This window comes from Coturnix japonica, chromosome 2 (genome assembly GCF_054131305.1).
Source record: "Coturnix japonica strain WE chromosome 2, WE-NBRP24, whole genome shotgun sequence".
NCBI classification, from domain to species: domain Eukaryota; kingdom Metazoa; phylum Chordata; class Aves; order Galliformes; family Phasianidae; genus Coturnix; species Coturnix japonica.
In genome coordinates this window covers 84,236,350-84,263,144 of record NC_140664.1, presented here as the reverse complement: position 1 = coordinate 84,263,144, position 26,795 = coordinate 84,236,350, and the positions used below count along the sequence as shown (strand labels likewise).

The 26,795-nt window shown below is 42.9% G+C and overlaps 1 protein-coding gene across 1 annotated transcript in view; it reads left to right on the top strand.

Moving 5' to 3' along the window:
- The first annotated feature begins 908 nt into the window (after positions 1 to 908).
- The window catches only part of BASP1 (brain abundant membrane attached signal protein 1), a 47,721-nt gene continuing 21,834 nt past the window's right edge, over positions 909 to 26,795 (top strand). The window contains exon 1 of the mRNA XM_015854432.3: positions 909 to 1,078. The gene's annotated coding sequence lies outside the window, so the exon portion shown is untranslated. The remainder of the gene's footprint in view (positions 1,079 to 26,795) is intronic.

Here is a 26,795-nt window from a genome sequence, read left to right as displayed (position 1 = left end):
TTTTTTTCTCTCTCTTAAATGTGTGTGTGTGTGTCCCGTTTCTTCGTTCCTCGATTACCAGACGTCATTCGGCGGAGTTCGGGCAGGTGCGGCGCACAGCGGGGCGGGGATGCAAAGAAAATAAAGAAATAAAATAAAATAAAATAAAATAAAATAAAATAAAATAAAATAAAATAAAATAAAATAAAATAAATGAAAAAGGGATTAGAAAAAGAAAAAAGGGCGTGCCGAACCGCAGAGCACCGCAGCGCAGCGCAACGCAGGCGGTGACGCCCCGACGCCGAGCAGGGGGCGCCCCAACTCCGCGCATCGCCGTGCGGGAGGGGGCCGGGGTTGGGGGGAGTAGGGGGAGCGGTGCGGCACCGGTGGGGCTGGGGTGGCTGAGGGCAGCGCACCTCGAACCCCGGAGAGCTCCGTGCCCCGATGCCAGGGCTGCTTCCCTCCGTGTCCTGCCTTTTGTTCTGCGGCACAGAACCTCTTGCGTGGGCTCTCTCGCTCTCTCGAGGGGGGTGCTCTGCCTGCAGCCCCTCCACCCGCCTCGGCTCCGAGATCCGTAGGGGAGAGCTTGGGGTTGCAGCGGAGAGCCACGCAGCGCCGCTCCGCTCAGGAGCCGCTCCCTGCCCTTCCTCGACGGCACCGTCCTCCCCAAGATCGCTTTATTTTGGGGGTGAGGTGGGATATATAAGGCTGCAAGACGAGTGCGCAGCCCCCCCGTGCTGTTTCACATCCCGGCCCCGTGCGCCCCCTACGCGCAAGCGCCGCGCAGCGCACCCCTCACTCCCCTACCCCCGCCCGCCGGGCCTGGAAATAAATAAATAAGTGCGTGTGGCTTTTGAACTGCCCACAGACTGTCACAGGGAAGGGGGGAGGGAGGAGAGAGAGGGAGGGGGGAGAGAGAGAGCGAGAGCGAGAAATGCAGAGGCAGCAGCCGCGGTAGCGGCGGCAGTGCTCCAGCAGCAGCGCTAGGCACTCCGCGCCCGGCGAGCGAGCGGCAGCCGCAGCGCACAGCGGCTCCGGGCTGCGCGGAGCGGGCGGCAGCGCGGCACAGGCACAGAGAGCGGCAGCGGCAGCACGCGGGGTAAGGAGCGGCGCGACCCGTGCGTGGCGATGGGCAGCGGAGCGGTGGGCTCCGAGCCCGCAATGCTTTATCCCTCCCTCCCTCCCTCCCTCCCTCCCGGTGCGGGGATGCGAGGAGAGTGGGGAGAGCGGTTCCTCGAGAGACGGGCTCCGTCCATCTCCCGGGAGAGGCTTCGAGGCACAAAGCGGACCGAGGGCGATGCCGTGGGGTTTTAAATGCCCGACGGCGCTTTCTCGGGGTGGGGTGTGGTGGGGGTGGGGGGGCAGGAAACGATGGGTGTGGTGGGAACGAGAGGGTTTTGTGCCCGATTTCTTAACAATGAGAGGAGAAAACCCTCAGTCTCAGCGCACCCCCGAACCTCTCGGCGGGGGCTGAACGCGGGGTGGGGGGGTTCCTTGTGGGGGCGGCAGCGCGACGGTTCCCAGCCGGGCGGGACCTCCCGGCACCGGGTGTGGGACGCGGTAATGGGTAGGTGGGTGCATCGGGGTACGGGGTGCTGCGCTGCCTCAGCGCCGGGTCTCCATCCTCGCGTACCATGAATATTCATCGAGCGCCTTCTCGTTCTCCCAGGAGATTCCTCCTCACCGTTTTTCATCCCTTTTTCGCCAATTTCAACCCCCCATCCCCAGGAAACCGTACATCCCCAGCACCCCGCTGCCTACTCTCCTCCATCTCTCCCCACGAACACGCGTGTCCTCGCCCAGCCGCCGGACACACGCGCAACATCCCCCTGCCACGACCCACTGCCGCGCGGGGGGGGCCGCCAGCGCCCGCTCCTTTGTCTCTGCCCGGCGCATGCGCGGGGCGGGGGCGCGGGCCCACCCCGTCGGGGATCGGGCCCGGGATGGAACAAAGCCGCCCCCCAAACCCCCCCGCCCCTCCTCGAGGAACCTCGAGGGACCCCCCCGGCTCTTCGCCGCGCTCCGGCCCCGCACTGGGCAGTGGAGAGACGGTGGAGCTCCCCCCCACGCCCCCCAGCCCGCTTCCCACCCGCGGTGCGCATCTCGCGCGGCGCTGTCCGCTAATTCCAAAGATCCCTTCTCTCCCCACCGATCTCGCTAAATGACCCCTCGGCACCGATGGAAAATGGGGAAGGCCCCCCCTCCCTGGACCGTGGGAGCCCCGTCGTCCGCTGTCGAGTCCTTTCGGCGGTGATTTCCGCGCTGCGGTTCTATCCCGCGTAGCGATACGGACGCGCCAGGGGGAGCCACCCGTGTGCCTGCATCCCCCGAGCATCCCCCGCTGCCGGGAAAGGGGGGTTCGGGGGGCGGGGGGAGAGAGCTTTCCGCAGGAAGATTTTCTCAGTGCGACATCTTGGAATCTCTTTTGTTCAAATGGTTGCGTCTCACCATCGGAGCTGCTGCTCGTCCTTCCTCCGCCCCATTGGGTGCCCCTGCCTCAAAATGAGACACGTGTTTTTGTGTGGTGGGCACTCTGCAGCCTGCTGTAATGGGGTGATATTGTCAGCAAATGGCTCGTCTGTTTCCGATGAGATATGTGAGGTTCTTGTCAAGCACAGAGATGACAAAAGAATGGTGCGAGTGGGCTCCTCATGAGGGTGGCCATGGGTTTGACTTTCCCCTATGAACACTGATTAGGTTCTATAGATGCCTGAAGTGTAGAGCAATGAACTGCCAGCTCCCAGCCCAGCCTTCAGCTTTCCAGGTAGCCATCTGGATTACCTGCCCTAGGGAGCCTGCTTTAGGAGGCTGTTGGATTCTGTGATCACTGGGAGGTCCCTTCTGTGATTAGCTGGAAAGCACCCGTCCCAAGGCCTCAGGTCAGGATCCCTGCATGTTCCCAGCTGAGATCACTCCTGGAGCCCTCACACACCCCACTACCACCTCTCTGCCTGCTGGGCGCCACCCAAGCTCCAGACACAGGTCTGGGGTTAGGAATGCCATGTGGGAGCAATGCGGCACTGGCTGCTGCTGTCCTTAGGAGATGCTGCCCTGCAGCCCCTTTGTGTCTGGGGGTTTCAGGCATCGGGGAACTGCCCCCAGCTTTCACTGCGGTGGGAGGGAGAGGAAAAGGTGGGGGGTGACCAAAGGGCTCCGCACTGCTGTTCCTGCTCATTGTCTCATGGAGCGCCATGCGAGTGAGCAGCGTTGCTTTGTCATCTTCATACTGGTGGGACCGTATGCCATGAATATTTTCTTTAACGGGGCTGTTCGGGTTTCACTGGAGAGCACTGATGTTCTCCGGATTGAACAAACCCAAAGAGATGGGAAATTCATGGTGGCTCTGCCTGTTCCTGTGTGCTCCATGTATGAGACAGCCGATTGTGTAATTTGGGGCATTTGTTCAACGCCGCTGCCAAGAAGCAATCACGCAGCCCTTTCTTCTGCTGATAGGAATCTCTGAGAGTATCACATCCAGATAAATGGAATCAGCATTAGAACTGGTTCATCTACCAGTGCTGTTGTTACATGAAGCAATTATTTGGTGTTGGCTTTTTTTTCCCCCCCTCCTCTCTTTCCATCTTTCTTTGCATTTGAAGTACAATAGCCGCTGCTATAGGAGCACGGTAGTAGGAGATAGGTTTGCCTTGGAGCAGGCACACCTTTGGAGCAAACCCCTCCATGAGATTACAGAATCTCTCCATAATTCTAAAGCTGCCACCAGAACTGTCCTTAAGCATTTGTCTATTTTGATCCTTCAACATGAAGTCTCTGCAATAAATTGAATTTTCCGAGCGAACCCTCTTGTATGTGTGCTGTGTTCCAGTGAAAGCTTTACCCGATGCAGTGAACCATGAACCACAGAAGGGCAGCTTGAGGCTGAGCAAGGCTTAGTCCTTGCCTTGTGCTGGCATCCACACGTGGACAGGGCACACGGAGCTGGCACAGTTCAGGAGCTGCAGGGCAGAACCAGGCATTGCCATGGCATCGTGGGAGAACTCTGTGTGGCTGTGTTTGCGGGTGTCTGGCCACCATTCAGCTGCTAATGATTTGGAAACTTGACGAAAACAAGAATTGTGGAGTATTTCTTTCTGGAAATGCTCTACTTGTGCGTACAGATTAGTATGAAAGCCCTCAGTGCTGACATAGGTCTGTAGGTGTGAGCATAGCATCCTTAGGCACACTACAGATTTGATGGTTAATGCCTCAGTTCTCCAAGTAAGAAAAATGGATGCTATTCAAATGTAACACAGATTTATTGACCCATGGTTGAGGCCCCACCTTCCTTCCTACAAAGGCCATTTTGAACTTCTACATCCATCAAGACAGCTTCATATGGAAAGAAATAAAGCTTAGGAGGGGCTGAGGGTTGTTTCTTCTGTGTCAATCAGGAATGATAAGAATGAGGTAACAACTAGAGAAATCAAAGAAATTCCTGAAATCATTAGAGACTTGAAAATATAAACCATATGTGGCATAATAGAGGTTTCATGCATTAGTAGGAAATGCTTTCAAGTTTAACAAAAGTGCAGGGGGAGGGAGGGGGAAACACCTCGTGCAGGATGGAGAGAGCTTCAAAGTCTTCTCTGCAGCATCTCGTATCCCACAGCTGTCCTTAAAGCGAGATGCCAGCTAAGCCTCTTACTTCAAGATGGAGAGATGTGGCTATTATAAAAATGTAACCGTTGTGTATGTGATATGAAAATTCATAAGTTCAAAATAGAAACTGGTTGATAACGACATGGTTCTTCATACATGAAAGATTCCCAACTTGCCACAGTCTTAAAAAGAAATCCTTTGGCTTTTTTTCAACACACAAATAAATGTAAAGAGATACTGATTTTTAACATGTGTGGAATGGTCATGTTTCGCTTGGGGGCAAGATGTGTAGTAACTCCCTCTTAAGTATGGTTAAAGGAATTTAAGTCTGAGGAAACAGTTTTATTAATAAAACCCTTCTGTCTTAGGATATAGATTGGAGGCAGATCTCTTTTGATGTGTTTGGTGTTGTGTTCTGCAGAGCAGAACTGAAGCAGCCTGCATCGCTGACCTGGCTTGCGGGGTGTTGGCAGCCAAGCACAATGCGGTAGTTCTGGGAAAGACACATGCTTTGGGGTCAGGTGTTGCATAGTTTAAGGTTTAGCCTGGTAATAGAGCCACAGGGATTTACTTCATGTTATTTTATTTTTTACCCTGCAGGAATTTGAATGTATTTTCAAAAGATATAATTTTACTAGCAATTCTCTAACTGCTCTTCAGAGTGGCATCCACTTGGGACTTAATGTAAATTGTTGGGCTTGTGACACAAGCTTTGCTTTGATGAATAACTTGCGGAATGTGCAATAAGGCTGGTCCTTAACCTGCTACCTTTTGCTGCTTGCAGAGGTATGTTGATGGAGGCTTGCTCATGGGTCATGGTGCTGGTTGTAGTACCTACACGATGCCATCAGGAGGTTATGAACACAACACTGAAGTGTAACTTTTTACTCCAGGCAAAAAACAAACATCTGCATTGTTAAAACTTCCCATAGGATTACTTTTAATGGCAGAAGTGTCTGCCCTCGTGACTTTTTATGACAAATGGAAGCTGCTCCTGTTCAAGTAGTGAAATCAGAGAGCTGCTGGCCATCTTCTGTTCCAACAGTCCTTAAATGCTCAATGGGATGCAAAGGCTAAAAGCCTGTTTTATCTGATTATTTTCTGTTCTTGCAGTTTTCCTTATGGGATTGACTGCTGAAGGAGGGGCTTACACTCAAAATTACAGCTTGCCTTTATTAAACATTTTAGGATAGAGCTGATAGTCACACAGGAGAATGCATCTGCCAGACGTTTAAGATGGTTGCTGAACTGTGGAGAAGAAATGAAGCAGTGTTAGTCAAAACAAAGAACATAACAATAGAAATGATACATGCCTTACTATCTTACTACTTCAGGGAAACACACACAAAACAAGAGCAAATAATAATGTGGAAACTAGAGAAAACCCACAGTTATGAAAGAACCTGGGAGAGTAAAGTCATGACAAACACTGATACAGCAATCCAAGATAGGCTGGAGTCTGAGAAATGCTACATCAGCTTCCTGTAATCACAATTACTCAAATCATGTACTCAATTACTCAAGCATGTAATTCTGGAAGAAAACAAAAACAAGTGAAAAGCAGGCTGAAGGTGGTACAAAACTAGGCGTCTGCAAATGGAGACCATGAAACCTGTTACTGCTAGGCGTGGTGCTCAGGTGATGCTCCTCACCAGTATGCAGTTTCCATTTGCTTGTACTTCAGCCAGCACTGGTAAGTGCATGACTGACTGTTGATACTGGTTGTGCTGAGCTGGTGGGAGGAAGCAAATTCAGTGAGCTCTGGGATGGCGAAAGCAGCTTTTCTGGGTATCTTGTCTTCACAGCAAAGAGAAATAAGGAAGATGTGCTACCTGCTCTAAACAACAAGTTTCTCCAGCAGATAGGCTGAGAGTGGAGCTGGTTCTTTAGCAGCACCATTCAGCCTGGTGTGCGTGCTGTGCACCACTGAGGGTGTAGCCCACTGGGAGCAGCTGGTCTCACTGAGGGGTGTGCAAGCAAGCTGCTCACTGACTTTTGCTTTCCTTTCCACATCTAAGAGCCCTGTGAAGGCAGGGAGACAACAGGTTCCCAAAGACTAAAAATGAATATCTGGCCAGAATTCCCAGCTTCTTCCATTCCGTCCTTTCCTTGAGTGGGACTAGAACACAGTAAGATCCATAGCTTTGTTTCACTGGGAGCTTTCACTAGGAGCTACATATAGTCAGTGAGGTCTCCACAGTGTACCCCAGTGCTTGGGATAATCTCTGAGCCTCATCTTCACACGCATAAATTAGTGGGCCAAAGCAAATGTGGTGAGTTTTTCCTTATCTGATGCATCTGGCATATACTCTGCATAACTCCAACATTTGTAGCCAAGAGCATCCTGGTGTCTATAGGATGTAAGAGGTCAAGGAGTGTGTGAAGGATTTTCCTTGGTAGACAGTGTTTTCTATTGGAACCGTTGCCATTCATGGATAAGGATTTTGGTAAGGACTTACTTGTTTTCTGTTCCTGTACTGTGCCTTTCTCCTTTCCTGCCCGCAGGGGTATTCATCTTGAAGAAAACCATTCCACAGTGCACATGCACCAGCAGAACCCTTTTGAAGCTGCCTTTGGGTATTTGATATTCTGTCAGTATTATGATTGCTAAATTATCCATTTTAGTGTTATCCTCTGTGCCCAGCTCCCTAAGTGATATGTATAAGAGCATTCAGCTTTCTTCATGGTGGCCCAAGCTTTACCTCCATTTGCCTTGAACTGATGACGCTGCCTTTGTGAATGACACTTTTGTAACAAAATTAAGTCAGTGCTGCCATACGCACTTAAATACAATAGTTCACCTCCAAATGCTCTTTTTTTTGGTGTGTGTAGTATTAAAGTCTACAATAGTGCTCAAGAAAATGAACATAATAGTAATTTTTCTGTAAGCACAAGAATGATTAATAGTTTTCTGGAAGTTCAGCTCTCATCCTCTTCTCTGGACAAGGCAGCTAAGAGTGGATTCATGAACAAACTGTGGATGGCAATGGCAACAAAAGTGTGGCACTCCTCAAGATCTCTAATTCCTGGCCAAACAGTGCAGTGTATTGGCAACCCACAAAGCCATAATGTCTTGAAAGTGTCTTCAGTTTTGAGGTAGCTCCTGTTACTAAGGGTTCGAACTACACTGCAAATCACCTACCGGTATTTGTTCTTGTAAACATCTCTTGAAACAATGCTGTTACCAAGGCATTATGGAGAAAAGCAAACATATTGAGTCAACACATGACAAATATAATGGATCCCACTTGCTCAAAACAGGCTAAACATTGTGACATTATATACTTGCCACTTCCATTCTGCTATGGAGTTGGTACAGGGAGGATGGTATCGAGGGAGATGAAGTGGCTTTGTTTGCCCTCTCACAGCAATTGACTATGCAAGCCCCTCACAATCTAAAGCACAGAGCTAAGAGGGGAAAAGGAAGGAATGAAACATCTTACCAGTTCTGTACTAACAGATTTATGGTTAAGAAAAATGTGTATCCAGGAGTTTGCTTTTAAACAATGGCAGCAAATTTATGGTCTGAGAACAGAAATATTTATCACTGCAGCCTTTATTTCCATTCTACTTCAAATAGGAAATTCTTTTGCACACTTGCTTATGGTTAAAAAAGCCACTCCATGTATTTTCTTATAGAAACACTACATTATCCCTTATGTATCTTTGTGCATACCGCGTATTTCAAAACATGTTGAAGTAAAAAAAAAAAAAAATAATCAAATGCCTTTAAATATCTAGCTCTCATTCATATATATATATATATATGAATATATATGTATATTCATATTCACATATATGTATATTCATATTCACATATATATATACATATATACTTTTCCAGCAAAATTTGTTCTCTGTTCTTCCTTGTATTATTGGAGTGGATAACATTTTTATTCTTATTTTATTCTTATTTTTTAAAATTTCAGTTAATTGTCATACTGGTTATGTTGGTGTTTCCTTTAACCGTCTTCTCTAGAAGTCTGTATTTTCAGCTGTGAACTAATGTGTGTTTCACAGAACATCTTGTTAATCACATGCTAACATGAAACGTGCATTAGCAGGTGTACAGAATGCAGTAAGATCTACACCATAAGATTAAACGTAGTCTCATTCCCTGTCATAAACAGGAATATGTGTACAGAATGACTTATTGCCGAACTTTAATTTTAAACTCTTAAACTCATAATGTTACCAGACCCCAATTTTTTACATGGATATAGCTCCTAAATCTATATTTCCACTAGAATGAGATCATATCAACATGAGAACTTGATCTTAAACAGTGTTTTATGCAAATCTTATTTGAATATAGACATGTTGGAGCTCTTCCAGCCCGAAGCATTCAACCCTTTTAACTTTTTATCACTTGAAAAACATATTCATGTGGTTTCTTCTGATGACTGGAAGGGAATTAAGTTTTTTTTTCTTTTCTTTTCCTTTTTACTTGATACTTTATTTTTAAGCAAAATGGGCTCAAGAATAAATTAAAAAAAAAAAAAAAAATCTGTTAGTTTGCCTTGCCTGTCTTGTTTTCCAGAGGAACTAGACCTGTTTGATTGCTGTAGGACATTAAACAAATCACTGCAAGATCACAAACTACATCACTGTGTTGCAAAATCTTCCAAAACACATATTCAGGGGAACATATTTGCTTTTATAATAGACAAAGCTCATCTACCAAGCTGTGGCTTTGATGGGCAACATACTGCACGAAGGCCAGTAGCTGGCCTGAGTTTCTTCCATGGAGGTACCTTTATTTGGATCCACTTCTTATTGCTGTGAATTTGCACTGTGCCTAGATAAAGTGTCACATCTATAAATAAGAGAGACAACACCACAATTGTCATGCAAATTCATTATGAATGCCATCAAGATGAGTACCATGTTCAGGCCAAATGAATTAATGATGGCAAATTTATACACCTTTTTTTTCTATGTAAATTTGAAGTGTAGCTTTCATTTCAAGAGTAGTTTCTTAAGTATAGTTTTGTAATAAAGTATAAAAGTATAAAGTATAAATATAGTTTTGATTTCAAGAACACCATTTTTTGGGGTTGGTTTTGTTGTTTTGTTGTTGTTGTTGTTTGTTTCTTTTATGAGTCATAGAAAATTTCTGCAAGATTCCTGGTCCTGAAGTGTCTTTCCAATGCCCGCATTAGGCCCCTCGTGGCATTATGGTGGTTCTGCTCCTGAGCTGCAGCACCTCTTACCTGTCCCACCTTGCTTGTCCAGAAACCTCTCCTGTGAGTAGTCTCAGGGATTCCTCCAGACAAGAAAGACTTCTGGCTAACTGAGTTGCCTTCTTAAAGCAAGCACATCAAGTGAGGCTGTCCATTGAAGCTTTCTGTGCTGTCTTTGGTAGGTCTGTGTCCTTGGGGCACACGTGATCTGAAGTACCAGCCATCAGCTGCTGCACTCACTATGATCATTGTCTCCCTACACTGGAAAGGAGACCAAATACCTAACTTAATTATTAGAAATGCCCTGTTTCATCTTAATTAATCTAGTGATATTATTCTGCTTCCCCAATCTAATTAGCTAGGGAGACAGTTAAATATAATGTTGTGTCTCTCTGAACATTTATCTGGGCATGGTTAAATCTGCCCGCAGTTCCTAAGAGACCGTTTCCACAGCTGGGAATGCCTCCCGTTTGCCCTTAATCTGAAATAAAAAAGAGAGGGAGCTCATCTTAATTAATATGAGAAAATAAGTTTTTACCTTAACATTACACCTCATAATTTCCAGCCATCTTCACATCTCTCATGAAGACAAGGAGGAATCTCTCTGTTGCACCAGAGTACTGGGAAGTGACTGTACTGTATGTAAGAAATGGGGCTACCGATGTTCGAGCAGATAAACATGACTTCAGACTGTGTGTGGAAAATATTTATCCTTTGCTCTGTAACAGTTGGAAGATGGTCAGTAACCTAGATTAAAATGATAAGTGTAATCTGAAATTAATAAATCATTGTAAAAATAATTTTCTGTGGAAACATGTCTAAGAAAGACTGGTCTGTAGCCATGTGGCCCAAATAACCACAAAGATTTTCTTGACCAGTGATGGGCAAGAATACATCATGTTGTGTAAAATGTTTACTGTTAATGTAAGAACAAACTGATTTGTTTCTATCCTAAAATGGACAGTTAAGAATTTCCTTTCGTGTACTATGCATCAGACATTTACACATATTACTTGCATAGGTCATGTGCAGCATAAAAGAGACACCATTCAAATGGGTGCCCATGTAAACAATGTGAATGATCAATGGAATCTGTGAAAGGAAAAATGAACAGGTTGGTTTTGAGCAATGTAAAGAAGAGGATAAGACCAGGTAAGTAACACCACTTCAGTGTAAGTCATTGTGCCTTGGGGTAAGAAGGGGGATTGTTCACATTGCTTTTGAGGTCCCTGCCAGCCCTACAGTTTGTGGGATGAGGCACACCAGGAACCTTTGGAGTGAGCTGCTTGTGCTGGAGTGCAGAGAAATTAGTTCCATTGAAAGAAAGTCCTTCCCAAATGTGCCAGTTTATTAGCGGTGGGCCTGAGCTCTCTTAAAATCACAGAATGATAGAGATCAAAAGATAAATTACTAGCGTGAAATGTATAAATAAAGTCTTTTTAAAGCTGGTACAAAGAGATTTAATTTATTGATTCTGGACAGCACAGGCTGTTGGACAGATCTCTGTTGAGTACTTCCAACAGAATGCCTGAAATGTGTTGTACATTTGAGGCCACTCTTCAGATTGGGTCTGATCTGAAGGAATGGGAGTAAAGCTTACTAAAATTACCAAGGCTTTTTAGTTCCTAAATTTTATTTCAAGACGATAACATGTAGTCATGTGGGTACACTTGAAGCTTTTGCTGTGTAAGCCCAGAATGAAATGTTGTAACTGCATCTGAGAACGGTTGCAATGCTGACTGGTATGACACTAGCACACCCTTTGTTACTTAATCTATAGGCTGCAGAAACGTTTGTGGGGTTGTTCCACAGATGAGTGGAGGATCTAGCTGTGTAACAAAGGCTATACACACACTTTCACCACATGGCTGCTCAAACTTAATGGCATAATAACAATAGCTTTGAAGGTTAAGCCTGATATAAATTAGGCTCATTTCTAAAGAAATCCTTGATGTGTATACATAAATGGTTTTGAATGGATGTAACGTTTAGCTGAACAAACACCTCTGCATTCTACTTTGTGTGCAGGTGGGCAGCTGCATTTGAAGTTCCTGGATCAATACAGGGGCTGCCCATTCTGCAGCTATTTGGGACTGAGTTTGAAATGAGTCTGCCTTTTGTACCTGAGGGCAACCTGAGATTTGTTTAGTTCCCTTATGTGCTTACTGAAAGTAGTGGTGTGCTTTTTAGAAGCGATTGCAGGATTTGTGTGTATGCTTCTGTCTGATGAATCAGACTTTTGGCTCATTGCCCATATCTTGGTGTTACTAGAGATGAGGAAATGCTCACCTTTGTTCGGCTGCTAATTGCCAGATTGCTCTGCTCGGTATGAATTTCAAGCCACTCACAACAGTGTGCTGGCATCTCTGAGATGAGTGTCTCATGAAGAGAGGCAAGTCGGAGCAGAGCTGGAGCTGTGGGCTTGATTCCTCTTCTTGTACTTGCCTTGTGGATTATGGAGCCCATACTTCGACTGTAATCGAGTTCTGCTAATAAAGTTGGAGCTGCGAGCTTTTGGAATTGTAGGTTAATTAGTTTGGGTGGCTAGCACTGATTGAGTCTCATGCTTTTGTGGGACACAGCAACACTTGTGTTTGCAATCGTAATACACTATTATTTCCCAAAACATTAAATCAAAGCCTTTTGTCATCTGTTTGCCTTTCTTCCTGAGATCTTCCTTTAAGAATAGTGTTGATGTTAAAAGCAAGTTTCATACTGCCTGAAGAGGAAGAAGAATTATCTTTTTAATCTGCAGAAGTCCAATTTTCATGTTGAGTAGATAGCTCAGAAAAGAAAGAATAAAGAGCCTTAGGTTAAGATTCTTTTAGTCAGAGACAAAATCCCTGGCACTAGGTGTCATTAATATTAATAAGCTCGTATGGAATGGCACAAAGGGCTGAGCAGGCAGTTTGTTTTTTTCCCCTCTACATGAGAAACCAGCCTAGTAAAGGCAGCATGAGGGAAGGCAGAGTGTACTAGACGTACCAGGCCATCCAGGTAGGTTGATGAACACACTCTGGTGTGTAGTGGGAAGCGCTCTCTTTCTTCTCTGCAGCAGAGCTCTGTGCAGGAGCTGATGGATGAGAACAGTGGGCTAGGATGGTCATAGGGTTCTGCTGCTAAAGCTGGGTTGGAGAAAGCATCCTGTGTTGGAGTTTGCTGTAGTTCAGGAATGAGTCTGGTGTGAGTAATAAAACTGCTCTTCGGTACAAGCAGTCAGTAAGCAAGATGAAGTGCTAAAAATGACCAGATTGGAACCTAATTTGGGGAATGTGCTCTAGAAAATAGTCTCTTTTGATCTTCAAGTATTATGCATATGCCAGTGTTTAAACTCCAGAGCTGGACTGGTTTGTTATAGAGAAATATCTGACATGTATAAACCAGATATGTCTGGCTTAATTAGTGCACTTCTACAAAAACCTCTTCTGCTTAAGAGACAGGCCAGTGAAAATAAACATGAACTATAAAATCAACACTCATGTTTGTATTCCAGGACTGGAGTTTGCTTTTGAGACTACTATCTACCACAGTAGAATTTTCTACTGTAACATAACTACCCTCAGTTTGTAGAGGTTTGAGGTCTATGACCTAACGTTTGCAGTAGCATAGAAAGCCTATGGACAAATGAATGTTAATTAAAGAAAAGCATATATCTTGTGCCTATTGGTAATACACCTTGAAGACATTCTGCAATAAGAAAACTTGTTGCAAGAAAAGTAGTGTGAACTACTTGAAATTTGGATATATTTCAGTAGATTTTATAGATTCTGTTCAAGTGCCACATCCTATGCAATTTTTTCAATAAATGAGAAGTGTAATACTGATAGGAGGAAGGTTTAAATTAAATCCTACCATCCCTTCCTAGGAAGTGAAGAATGGCATTTATTTATTTATTTATTTAATTATAAGGGGATTTTAATTAAAAAATCTGAGATTTGAACAGGGTAATTGAACTGGCTTGGAATCTTCCAGTGAAATGTTTTCTGCTGGAAAATGTTTGAATTCTTACAGCTCAGCTTCTGTAGGAATAATGGTATATATCTAGCTGATTGAAAGGTCAGAATTACCATTTTGGGCTAGTTAATCATTTAACATATATGTAACCTATGTAGACAGCCAAGGTTCAAATTTTAGTTACTGATTCCAACTGATTGTTTAGATTTGCCTTCATGCAGCCAGTGAGCATCATATTCAGCAGACTGTTGTTCAGTCTTGGTTGGGTTGATCTGAGCGTCTGCTGATGAAACTCCATGCTCTATAAACTACTGACTGTCAGGAAAACATCTGTGATCTGAGGTGTTGAATGCTGAAGTTCAGCCTGAACTGGATAGAGAAAAGAGCTGAAATATCCACACTTATAGATGAAGTGGTTCTCTAAAAGCAGAGGGCTTAAACACGTGACTGTTTTTCGCCTGTTAAACTGCAAAAGCTCAAAAAAGAAGCCTCAAATACTGTGGGGACTGGAGCGCTTTTTGCTATGTAGCTGTAGTGCTAAACCAGTGTCTTTGTTTGAATTCATAAATTAAATAGGCAGCCCTTCTGTTATTTTGCAGTGTTTGATTTATAGGAGTCCCTAAGTGCCAATTGAGGGCCTGGCACTCATCTTAACCAAGGAGCTGGTCCTATTACTTTATACCAGGGCAAAACTCATAGGGTGGAAATTTGAAATTTATGTTTCAAGCTGCAAGATTTTTTACTTAAACGAGATCCGATTCCATCTGTGCTGTTAGGTTCTTTCAGCGTCTCCTTTGGGTGTCATGCTGTGTGCTCCTCCACTTGCTGTTTGCTGTTTCTGGCTGGGCTCCTTCACTGCCAGCTGGTTGACTGGGATCGCCTGGGCCAGGGCTCAGCCATGAGCCAGGCCAGCTGCAAGGGAAGGGAATGGGCAGCCAGCCCGTCCTGCTGGAAACAGCGAGCTGTTTGATTTGGCTTGGTTGTATCACCTAACTGTGCATTCATCCCAAGGCTTTAATCATTTTTAATAATGTTCCACCAAGAATGTTTCTCATCTAAACCCACACTTTTAAGCATATCCTTCTTATGAATAGAACATGGAAACATCACATAATGGGTCTTAAAAAATTGCATAAACTTCTGCAAATTAAAAGCAATTGTGAAACTTTCCAGTAAAATGCCTTTTTGGTTTAAATTCTAATAAGTGAATTTCTGCACTGCCAGAGGTCTCAATCTGCCCAATGATCACTGTACGTCCAATCTGACAGTGCAGTTCAGAAATGAGTTAACTCTGATCTGCAGTGGCCATCTACATCTTACACATCAGTTTATGTTTTGCATGAGGTAGGACCAACTCAAGTCTTAAGCTTTATTTATTTATTTAAAGCTACTTTGGTTCAGGCAAAATGAGCACTAACCCTTGTGGTTTATACGGCGATTCTTTTGTTTACATTTGAGCTGAAACTAATGTGTAAAACTCAGGTGTGAGCAGTATGGTAGCGGTGTGAAAAAAAATGCCTGAGAACACCTGACACTTCTGGACTTGGGCAGGAGCCAAAGCTCTGAAGGGATATTGTGATCCTGGTACTGCAGGAGTGCTACAGGAGGCTCACTGAATTCTTGCTTTAATGTTGTCTTTTGATTCCTGTATTAAAAGTAGTGAGTAGGTTGCAATGATAAAGCCATCACATCGGGCTGACAACTTGGGTTCATACTTTCAAGTGTTTTTTATGCTCATTTAACACTGACTAGGGAGAGTTGGGGGGATTTCCACCAGTTTTAATCAAGGAGACTAAAAAATTAATACTTTATACATATTTATAATCCCTTCAAAGGAGCCACTTATAGCTTGCTTCACCAGATAAAGGGTTATTTAGTTCAGCTGTTTCATCTGTAGTTTCTGATGCCCACTACAAACCAAATCATTGAGACTACAGATTACACACCTCGATAGAATTAGAGCAGCAAGGCAGCATTTGAACTGTGCTGCACATAGGAAATTGCTACACTGGTGCTGGGGCAGGAAATCCTTGACACTGTAAATGAGAACTTAGCACTGTTTATGAAATGTTGTATCCCGAAGATAGCTTGCTCAGCGTAATTTATGAATGCGTGTAGTTTTCTCACTTAGCTCACTTCGATGATGGCCATAAAACTGAGCTTCAGTCTGTGCATTTTTGGAGTGATGTCTGCTCTGTCAGCCATTTGGCTGCAGGAGAGCTGTAACACTTGCTGGACGGAGGCGAGTCAGCTCTGTTGGCCAAACACGAGACTGTTTGTCAGGGCAGTGAGGGAAGTGCGCTGCTCTTGTGTAAAGCTCTGTTTTATGAGGAGAGCCTAGCTACTATATTAACTTTTCATACAGTAATCTGTCAGGTAATTCCTGCCTGCTAAAATTCCCCAAGAATTGTTTTCCACCATGCACTGAGGCAATACAGTCAGTCAGGATTATTTATGGGATTTTTGAGAAACTAACTGCCAGTGCATTTCTTTCCCAGTTTTATCCTGAAATGGAGAACTGTTGGACCTGTCCTAATCCATCAGATCTTCAGCTCTGGACCAACACATTTCTGTTGGCTTATGCAGCAGCAATTAAAGTGGGGATATGCATGTAGCATGTTTGGTAGCTTTACAAGTGCCAGAGTTCCTGGCAGAACCACAGCTGTGTTCATCTGGAAGCTCTGTGTGAGCTAATTTTATCCTTCTGAGAATGTTTAGCAGCCCCTTGTAGAATTTCACATGTATTTTACCCAGCTACTTCCTCTAATGTGGGCGCCAATGCAATAGCCCGCTTGGTGCCCCATAATTCTTCCTTGCAACTAGCTGTCTCAGTACTAATTTCAATGTTGTGTTCCCTGGAGTATTTAGTATCCTTGTTCCTTTCATTTAAATTGAATTAAATTTAATAAAGATAACATTTTAGAAAACTATTAACTCTATGAGTTTCATTATAAAGCTTAGATTTTGTGCGTGTGACTCTTCAGAAATGTTTGTAAAATCTAACAGTTCCTCTTAACTTTGGCTGTAGGTAATTGAATAGATACTATTGCAACATGGAAACACAAGAGATGACAGCAACCATGGAGTTCCCCCTACCTTACTTTTGCACACTTCTTCAAATAAGTAACATTATAGGGACTGAATCTGCCATGCAAATATGAACAGGCCTGGTGTCGGCCCCTCAGCACCAAAAGGCAGTATAAACTCCATTTATAGCAAAACAGTGTTTCCTCTGTTACAGGGAACAGAGCATTAACCCCCATTTTCTACTAGTTTTACATCAATAAAACAAACTCGCATTGAACAAAGGAACTTAAGCTTGTAAAAAATTTGATGTAACTTATATGTCAAGTACAAGGCTCAGCATATCATCCCTGGTACGAACGCCAGCAGCCATCAGAACAGGTTGACAGAAGCACTTGTTCGTAAGCAGCATTCTGGGGCAAAGATGGGGGCTGACAAAGCTTTGAGACCCATGGCAGTGCCACGAGCCCCTTGGTGAGAGAGCTAAACCCAGTGAGGTGTAGGAGTGCCCCAGTTTCTCGCTTCATGCAGGTTTGGTTGAAAACCCCTTCACTAAAAGGGCTGAGGGAGCTCTAGTGTCTATGAAGGATGCTGCTACTGAGAAGAAGAAAGTTGCCTCTTTGAGAAGAACTTACTGAGATGAGGAAGAAACTATATTTACTTTGAGCTAAAACTCAGACGCTAATGATATCTAATCACTACAGTAATCCCATCTGAATGTTAACAGTTCCCTGTGCTCTTTTGCAAGGACAAACATTTCTTTCTAAATCTCAACAAAGCAAGCTTCTAATGTGGGTCAAACGGAAAATGTGTTTATTAAAAAGCAGCTAAAGACAACTAAATTTTTAATTTCAATGGAAGAGTCTTCTCTGTGACCATTGAAGGCATGCCAATGGACTCTTCCAGCACATGCCTCGCTAAACAACAAATGGATCACTGAGGTGCTCTAACAAGGATTGATGTGTCCACCCAATTAGAGGGATGTAAAGAGCAGTCCATTGAAATTCTGGTTCATTTGAGTTGCTCTGCAATTTTCACAGTCTAATACTAAAGCACTGCTTCATGAGTATTGTGGCTTGTGTGCTTTGTCCTAGCTCACAAGTACAAACTGTGTACAAATATTTCTCCTAGGAAGCATTAACAATAAAATGAAAAAAAAAAAAAAAAAAAAAGAAAAGAAAAACAAAACCCCACCAACTCAACAAACATGAGTATGAATAAGAAAGTCAAATCAGTCATTAGTGTCCTTATGCTGATTGAGGTCTTCTTCAAACCTAACACTGCTACAAGCAGATTGAGAAGACTCTTTAAACATCTCCTTTCAGGGGCTTACATTTTCTCACTTCTGTTTGGATTTAATTTCTTCATGTCTAAAATATGTATGGACTGGGAAGGTGAGAAGTTGTAATGCACCTTGTTCACTGAAATTAGTGCAACTTGTCAGATGGAGGAAAGCATGGAAAATTCATTAAGTATTTTGAGACTGTTTCCTTTCTCTCCTGGAACAATGTTTCTAGTTTCCATTTTAACAGTGTATGGAACTTGTGCTGCTTCAGAAATAATTTCCTCATGGCATTTTAAAAGAAAACTAAAAATTAGGCCACGTTTCTACTCTCTAGACTATATTTCCAGGCAGATAGTCCAGTTGCTTGCATAGAATGGCATGAAGTAACCAAACAAGAGGCAATATGCAGATCAACAATAAAGCAAAGATCAGCATATGTTTTGTTTTTCAACCGGCTGTTGCTTCAGAAATTGTGGAACTCTTCAGTTCTTCAGATGGTGTCTTTCAGGTAATATTAAAGGCTCACTCTGATAACGTGTGGTGGCAATTGGAAATTCCTTGACCACACTTCCAGGAAAACTGCATTGTTATTATGATTTGAGATAGTTTGATATCGGCAAGTGAAAATTTATTTCTGAGAAAACAAATGAAACATTGACTCATGAAAGAAATTGCCTAGACCAAGCAATAAATCCTTACAAAATAACCAATTGAGATATTCAGCCTATTCTTACAGAGGGTGCTCATATTCTCCCCCTCTTGCTGCTTCTTCTCTCTTCAGTATGATATGAGTCTGAATAGGGAATTGTAACTTAAGAAGTGTGGCTCCTAACTATTTGTACTCAACAACAATTATATGCCTGGGTTATACAGCATTTTGAAGCCTAACTCATTGTGAATGAAGGTCCTTATACCTTATAATAAAGAGTTAGCATGCTCTAACACATGTAAAAGAAGATTTTGCTTAGTTTTATACATTTTATAACAATTAAGCATTTGGTGCTACCATTCTCACTGAATAGCTTAACAAATTATGTTTAAAGCCTAATTTAAAAACCTTGGCTTATTCTGGTGATGGAGAAAGCCAAAATCCTCAGTGTTTGTAATTACCCGCTGAAGATAATTAGCTGACCATACTTGGGCATGGTTATCATACCTCAGATGCCATAGAGATTAAAACAATATGAGGACTTCTTTGAAGCAAAGTAAAATGAGAAGTGTGAGTTAGAAACAGACTGTGTAAGGTATTTCAATCCCTCCTTGTATAACAGGAATTCAAATATATCACGTGTGCAGTGAAGCCGCGCATGATATTTCAAAAAGCAGTAGATACTGAAGATTGATTTAAGCCACATTTACTGGAAACTGTAACTTCAAACTCAGATTTGTCTTTTAGCCAGGGAATATTCTTAGCTCATTTGTAGGCAATTCTTGATTTTTCTTACCCAGCATGACTGTATTTTATTAATTAATCCCCTGTGTTGGGGATGATTTGAACTCTTATTCTTACTGTTTATGTAATTGTGTCACTGACCCACTGTGGAAATTCAGTAGCATGCAGCTGTGATATGGAGTGTATGTGCCTTGTGTCACTGGCCTTCGTGTCCATCTGATGCTGTCCGGGATGCTGCTTGCCAAATCTGCCTGTTGCCAAGACCTTGAGAACATAAAACAATTGGCATTTTCTTAAAATTTAGGCTTTTTGTGTGTTTGTGTGTGTGTGTGTGTGTGTGTGTGTGTGTGTATTTTTTAGGCATTTCCATTACAGCAGGGAAAAAGAAAGGCATAGTAAAATATTCTGGAATTACTTAAAAAAAATATCCTGCTGCAGCAGTGTCTGAGGCCTCCATCTTTAAAGTAACTGTAATAGAGTTAAATACAGGAGTGAATGGAAAAGCAGATGAACCCTGTTCCTGTATTTAATCCATTCCTTTCTTCCAGTATGTGCTATTTTTTGTAGCACTGGGGACCGTTTCACCTCTGCTCCTCTTGGACAGCTGCTTTGGGTCTGAATTAACATAATGGGCAATTATTTGTTAGCTCTGATTACAGAGCTAACAAATTACAGAGCTAAAGTAACGAGAAAAGAAAAACACTGATGAGGTAGGTTTAGTAGAGAGAATATTGCGGATTTTTGTGTGCATTTGTTATTGTTGTTCAGTTGTTTTTAAACCGGAGAATTCCTTAACTGCTGAACAGAGTTCAGTGTCAGACCCATTATAGCTACCCCTTAGCCCTCCTGAATCCTGACCCATCCTTTGTCAGTCCCTTGGGAGGCAGCATGCAGTGCAGACATTTAATCTACTTCATTATGGAGACTGAAACAAGGACTGAAATCGTGCTGTATGAATTCAGGAATGTTGTGCTGCCCTGAACAATCTCCTTTTATCTTTCCCCTCCCATCCCCTTACTCCCTAATACCCAAACTAAAATCAAGTAGCAGACATCATTTCCAGCCAAGGGCTCTCAACCCAGCACATCTTCTCCCCTAGTCCCCTCTGGGCTGTTATCTCCCTGTCTGGCACTGCACTTCTGTGTTCCTGCTCAGAGGACGTTGTCCTTGTAGTTTGGCACGGACTGTCCTAGCCCTTATCGCAGTAATGGGCTCCAACTAAGACATACAGATCTCTTTCTAGTTAATTATTGGCACAGACACCTCTGATATCAGGCACCTCCCTTGGGTAGTTTCCCCACTCTTCCCCTAATCCTTGTCTTTGGGATGTAGGAATTTTCTTGCAGCTCTTTTCCATCCCAGCTCTACTTCTTGTGCTACCCTGTGCTGTAAGTAGTCCTATTCCCTGCCTCACCACGTACTCCCTGTCACCCTCTGCTTCTCTTTTCTGTCCCTCCCTCTCCCTGAGTTCATTCTTGGCTGAGCACAGCTCAGGTGAGACCCTGCTAGTGCTGCCAGCCCTCATGAAAATATAGTTCCAACAGACATAGCAAAGCATGCCAAAGCCTTCTGCCAGGGCAGAGGATAGTTTGTTCTGGCATGCTATCTGCCCCACAGTCTGCCAGCTGGCTGCAGTACTTTTATGCGCTTGTAGTATCTCCAAATATACTGGTCTTTCCTTGCTTTGGGTTTATTTTAAATTGTTGCTTACATAGCCTAAATTTTATTGCATCAGTTTTTCCATTGAGGGATGCAGGAATGAATGGAACCCAGTAGGCATGCACTAAGTGCTGAAACATCTTCAAACATGCAGCTTGTTTTGTTCATTAATCATTAGCCACTTCTTCAGTTGTATTTAGATGAAAATCTCCAGTGTGTTAAGAAATTCTTTGAGACAGTCCACCTCCACCCCCAGTCAGTCTGTTAGGTCCCCTGTCAGGTCCATTTGACTCTTTAAGGACTTTTTATTCTATTCTATTGGTGCACACAAACATAGGAATTAAAAAAAAATGGACATAAATAAAGTCTTTTTGGTCACAATGACATGGCTGATTCCTCCAAAATAATATTAGATGTCCACATTACTATTGTTATTTGCTACTTTATTTTTCTTTATTGAGCATATAAGACAGCTGAATTACTTAAAACTGCAAATTTCTTCTGAATGACTGAGCACCTACTGGGATAAATATTGCTAGCGTGGTCTTCCATGCTGCACCTTTTGTTTGCAGGTTCCTTACCAAAATACCAGACTATTCTCTTGCTGATGGGTGCAGATCACTTGCTCTGTATTCCTGATTCTTTGCTATCACTTTCCTTCTTACTAGGAGGAAGTTTTTCACACAGAGGGTGGTGACACACTGGAACAGGTTGCCCAAGGAGGCTGTGGATCCCCCATCCCTGGAGGCATTCAAGGCCAGACTGGATGTGGCTCTGGGCAGCCTGGTCTGGTGGTTGGCGACCCTGCATATAGCAGGGGGGTTGAAACTCAGTTATCACTGTGGTCCTTTTCACCCCTGGCCGCTCCATGATTCTATGATTTTTGACAAAGTTATCAGAAGATGACAGTTGCTTGCTTGAAAAGCTCTGGGAATGTTTCTCCCATAATGCTGTGGCACTGATGTCACTGAAAGTAAAATGCCCTCTTTCTCCAAGGTTTGGGAGGCTAAGGCAAGTTGATGCATTTCTTATAATAAATGCAGGATGGAAGTCATAACTTTGGCTCTGTCTGAAGGCATTGCATGCTCTCTCTAATACTGATGTGCTAAGTTGATGTTATTGAAATGAACATCTATAACACCTCTGGGAAGAAGAACTGCTTATGCTGAATGCAGCAGAAGGCAACATGCAGGTGGGTGGGAGGAGGCCTTTGTCAAGCTGTGGCAGGGATCACAGTCTAAAATTTAAGGAGTAGGTTCAGTGAAGAATGGAGGGTATGTAATCTTGTATACGGTGGTTTTATTAGACGCAGGACTGGTGCCATAAAATAGTGACTGTTTATTTTAAGATCCTTGAATTTTAGGGATATCTTTTTAAAAATATTGTTCGTATTTTGCAAAATCTTGGAAATGCTGAGTTTTGAGGACTCTCATTGCTTATGATCTATTCCCCATTGCTTGCCTTCAGCCTGCCTTTCTGGCACTGGAATCCAATTCGCCAAGCTGATTTCCATCTCTCTTTCAGAAAGAAATAATAATGGCACTCCTTTCCCTTAACATGCCTGGGGCAATCCCACATCAAATCATTTTTCAACTTTGTACTTCATTTTCACATTTTTCCTCAGTACAACTGAAATAGTTGGACTCCTTTGGAGTCTATGTCTTTATTTGGCTGCAATGGCCAGCATGCAAGGAGGAAGCTTATGTTTCTCTGGAGGCATGGCTTGTTTTTTTGTCATATGGGGACTAGTCATTTCAAGGTGTTTTTCAGTTCAATAGGGGAAACTCAATGCAGGTGAAATAGAGGGGCAGTTTCTTGTAATGCTTTGTGGTCAGTCTCACAGCATAGGCACTGCTTGAAGAAAAGCTACTCCTGCTCTCCCAGTTCATTCATTCCTACCAGAACTGATGCAAAAATCTACATGAGAACCCATTTGCGCTTGGTGCTGGAAGCATTCCCTCTGAATTCGCATTTTTCCTTGTTTAGGCTTGTACCAAACTTGTTGAACGTGGTATGCAGGTGGAATCTCACATGTTTAATGGTACAGTTTTGAAGGTCTTGTACTCTTTTTACTTCTGGTCTCAGCACGGTTAGTGGTAGGGCTACGGCAAACATTTCTGGGCAGCCCTTATGAAGTCTTTTCTGGTTCTGTTTGAAATTACATCAGTGCATACTTTTGTCTGCAAAGCTTGTAGAGAGCAGCCTGTCTGCTGTTTTGCTTTTCAATCATTCAGAGACTGTAGTTACCTGAAATGTGTAGATGACAGAATCATAGCATCATTAAGGTTGGAGAAGACCTCTAAGGTCAAGTTCAACCATCAACCCACCACTACCATGCCCACTAAACCATGCCCCTCAGTGCCACATCCAGCCTTTCCTTGGACACCTCCGGGGACAGAGACTCCACCACCTTCCAGGGCAGCCTGTTCCAATATCTCACCATTCTCATGTGGATACGAAAGACCCTGGCAGTGCAACCTGATGGATTACCTCAGATGTTTAAATACATTCTGCAGAAGTACTTCAGAGGCAGTGCAACACCAAGGCTTATGATGATTTTTAAGAGTGTTTTTATTAGATTGCCCAGAGCCGAGGCTGATGTTATTTTTATTTTTACATTTATTTTTTAATTATAAAAAATAGGTGATTTTCAAATTTTCCTTAGTTATTTTAATACATATGAAATATCAACCTGAGCTCTTCTCACTCTCCCTGAATTGCATGAACCACATCAACTCTACTTTGCTTCCACTTTTCAGCTAACTTGTGTCTATATTCAGCTACATGTGTGAAAACTTGTTAAGTTACGCTAGTTTCATTTCCTGCACCATTTCTGCTCTCCCTGGCTGATGTGTGGTGTGCACACACGCTCTGCTTGGTGCCGTGTTGTGAAACTTTCCTCTTGCAAAAGCAGTACCCTGGGGAGCAGGAAAGGCATGTTTCAGTGGCAGGAGGGGACGGGAAAGAAACAAACTGCTCTCTAAAACAATAATTTTTCATTATTTGAGTGGTCACATTCTCCTCTGAAAAAAAAAAGAAAAAAAGAAAAAAAGTGAAACCCAGACTATGCTTGTGTTTTTTTTCCCACTTATTTTTAATAGAAAACTGTTGACTAATGGCACTTGCTGCAGGAGTACTTCTACATACATGCTACCTGTGCTGTGCCTCTCCTGGACAGGAAGAAAAAAGTACCATTATTGACTGAACGTCTGTGCAAGCCTTAGAAATTCTGAACAGACAGAGGAAGAGAGGGTCTGGAAAAATAATCCTCTGCAGTATTTACTTGAGCCTTCCTTCTGTCCACACGAGCCAAAATTAGCAATGTCAGTATAAATGTCGGGTAGTTATGCCACACATGGATTTATGAGCTTGCATAAACATCTTGTTATTAAAACTTTAAATATTTATGCTGAGATTCAGCTGCCTTCTGGACTCCTATGAGAATATTTCTGAGCACTAGGGTTGTTTTTTTTTTTGATTGAGAATATTCTAGTGTTGGCTTTTTAACGTAGAGTTGCACTCCACTGGTTTTCTAATCAACGGCTCTAGATTAATTTATACACTATCAGGGCTTAGGTGTTGCTTTATGCTTTTACAGTTCAAGTGAAGACTGACCCTTTGAGTAATCCATGTAGCTTTGAGAATGAGCAGTTTTAAGTAGGACATAAAGAAAAAAGAAGGTAGAGCTCAGAGTGCTGACTTCTGTTGGTATCTCCATGTTTGGATTCTGCAGTGGTAGGGCATATTTTTGTGTTGGGCCCTCAGGAAATCAAGGCTTGTACTGACTGTTGCTCCTAAGGGCCAGCATAAATCCCCAAGTGAAACTTCTTTTGTGGTTGTTTTTTGTTTTTTTTTGATGAGGCATGAATTGGGGCATTAAAACAGAAATCATTCTAGTAGGTTAAACTTTAAGCTTTTTTTTTTTTTTTTTTTTTTTTTTTTTTTTTTTCTGTTTAGCAGCATATACATGTAACAAAACATGCCCTTGGGTTGCCAAACATTATCCAGTTGGCAATTACATGGCAAACAACATGCTGAAGATTAAAATGCTCTGTGATCTAGACAGAGCTTTCTGTGCTTGATGCAATGTTTCCTTTTTAATTAGGTAGGGAACTAGCACACTGCTAAGCAGTGCCAAATAATTGCTATGAAAATGTACAGATTTTCTGAGTACAGGCATTACTTCAAAGTAGCAGTGAGGTATTCATGGAGGGAGGTGGGAGGTAAGAAAGAGGCGCATATAACAGATGGGAGAATCGGCTTACACATGAACGGGTGCTGCACTTGAATCCAGCATGACCTGGAGGAGCTGCAGTCTGCTAAACATCACCCATCAAGCAGCACAGTAACAGTTTGCTTTTTAGCAAAACAGTAATGGCTCCCAGTCAGTGTGGACAGGGAGGACATGGGATGGGGCAATATGTCTATGCCAGGGGAACAAGCTCTAGCTCCAGTCATCTGTTCAGTTGATCTGCTCATTTTAATACTTTTAGCATAGTTTTATTTCATTCAAAGAACAAGCCAGCCTGATTATTATTATTATTTTTTTTTCCTCTTTTAGAAGTTTGGAAGGAGGTAACAGAAGGAGTAAGTAATAACTTTGGAATTTTACAGTGAACATGAACGTTGGCTCTCTGTTGCTGTAGCTACATCATCCGTCTCAACATACAGTAGCTATGGGAACAGAGCTATTCGACATTGCAGAAGGAATGCAAACCTTTCACCCCTGACGTGCTATTTGTCAGAGACCTTTTCTCAGAAGTCTTAACATAATTTCCTTTCTGGTCTTAGCTTTTTCAAGACTCTAACCATGGCATTTCCCTCCTACAGAGATCTTGGTCCCAAGGCAAACAGGTCTTTTTCTCTATATTCTTGAAGACTTTCTATCAGATTCAACTGTTTTGTCATAGCTCTGTGCATGGCCATTTTCTTAGGCTTTCTTCCTCCTTGACTGAGCAAGAACACTGAGTAAAACACTAATGTAGAAAACAAAGGAAAGGAAATAGAATGTGGTGTAGCTTCTCTAGCATCACAAACAGCTTCACTGCCCAGGACACATCAGTGCTGTGGCAGCTTAGTTGCAGAATCCTGTAGTTGATAGCATGAGTGCTTTGTTTAACATGGATCTCAGGTGATATGGTGATGGAAAGCAGTTTTAAAAAGCTTGATTAAATCACTTAGTAAAAGGAACAGAAACAATGAAACTCTTGTGTTGCTAAGTTCAGAAAACATAGCACTTAGCTGCAAGAAATGAAGGACATTAAGTAATTGGTCCAAGAAGGTACTTTGTATGAAAACTGTAACTTTAGTTCTCCTTTCCACATGACATCCTGACATATACTTCAAAATCTCTGTCTTTTCCTGTCTGAAGGACTGGCAAAATTTGGTTCTTATATTCTGCTCTGTGAGAGTAGAATATAGCTGAGTTTGAATCTCAAGAATTTGATCCAGGCTTACCATTTTTGGCTAGAAGTGAAGCCAGTAACATCCTAGTTCCTAGGAGATGAATTAAAATAAATCACCCATGAAGCCCGATTCTGTTTCTTGCTTCTATCTATTCTACTGTGAATAAGACTTCTTATTAAAAATCACCATGGATACATGATCCTTATAATCCTGTGAGTCTTATTCTGATTGTCTGCTTAGCTGCAGCAAGTTAACTAATACGGTGCCCAAACTTGGAGAAATTGTTATGGAAGTAAAAATGAGATTAATATCT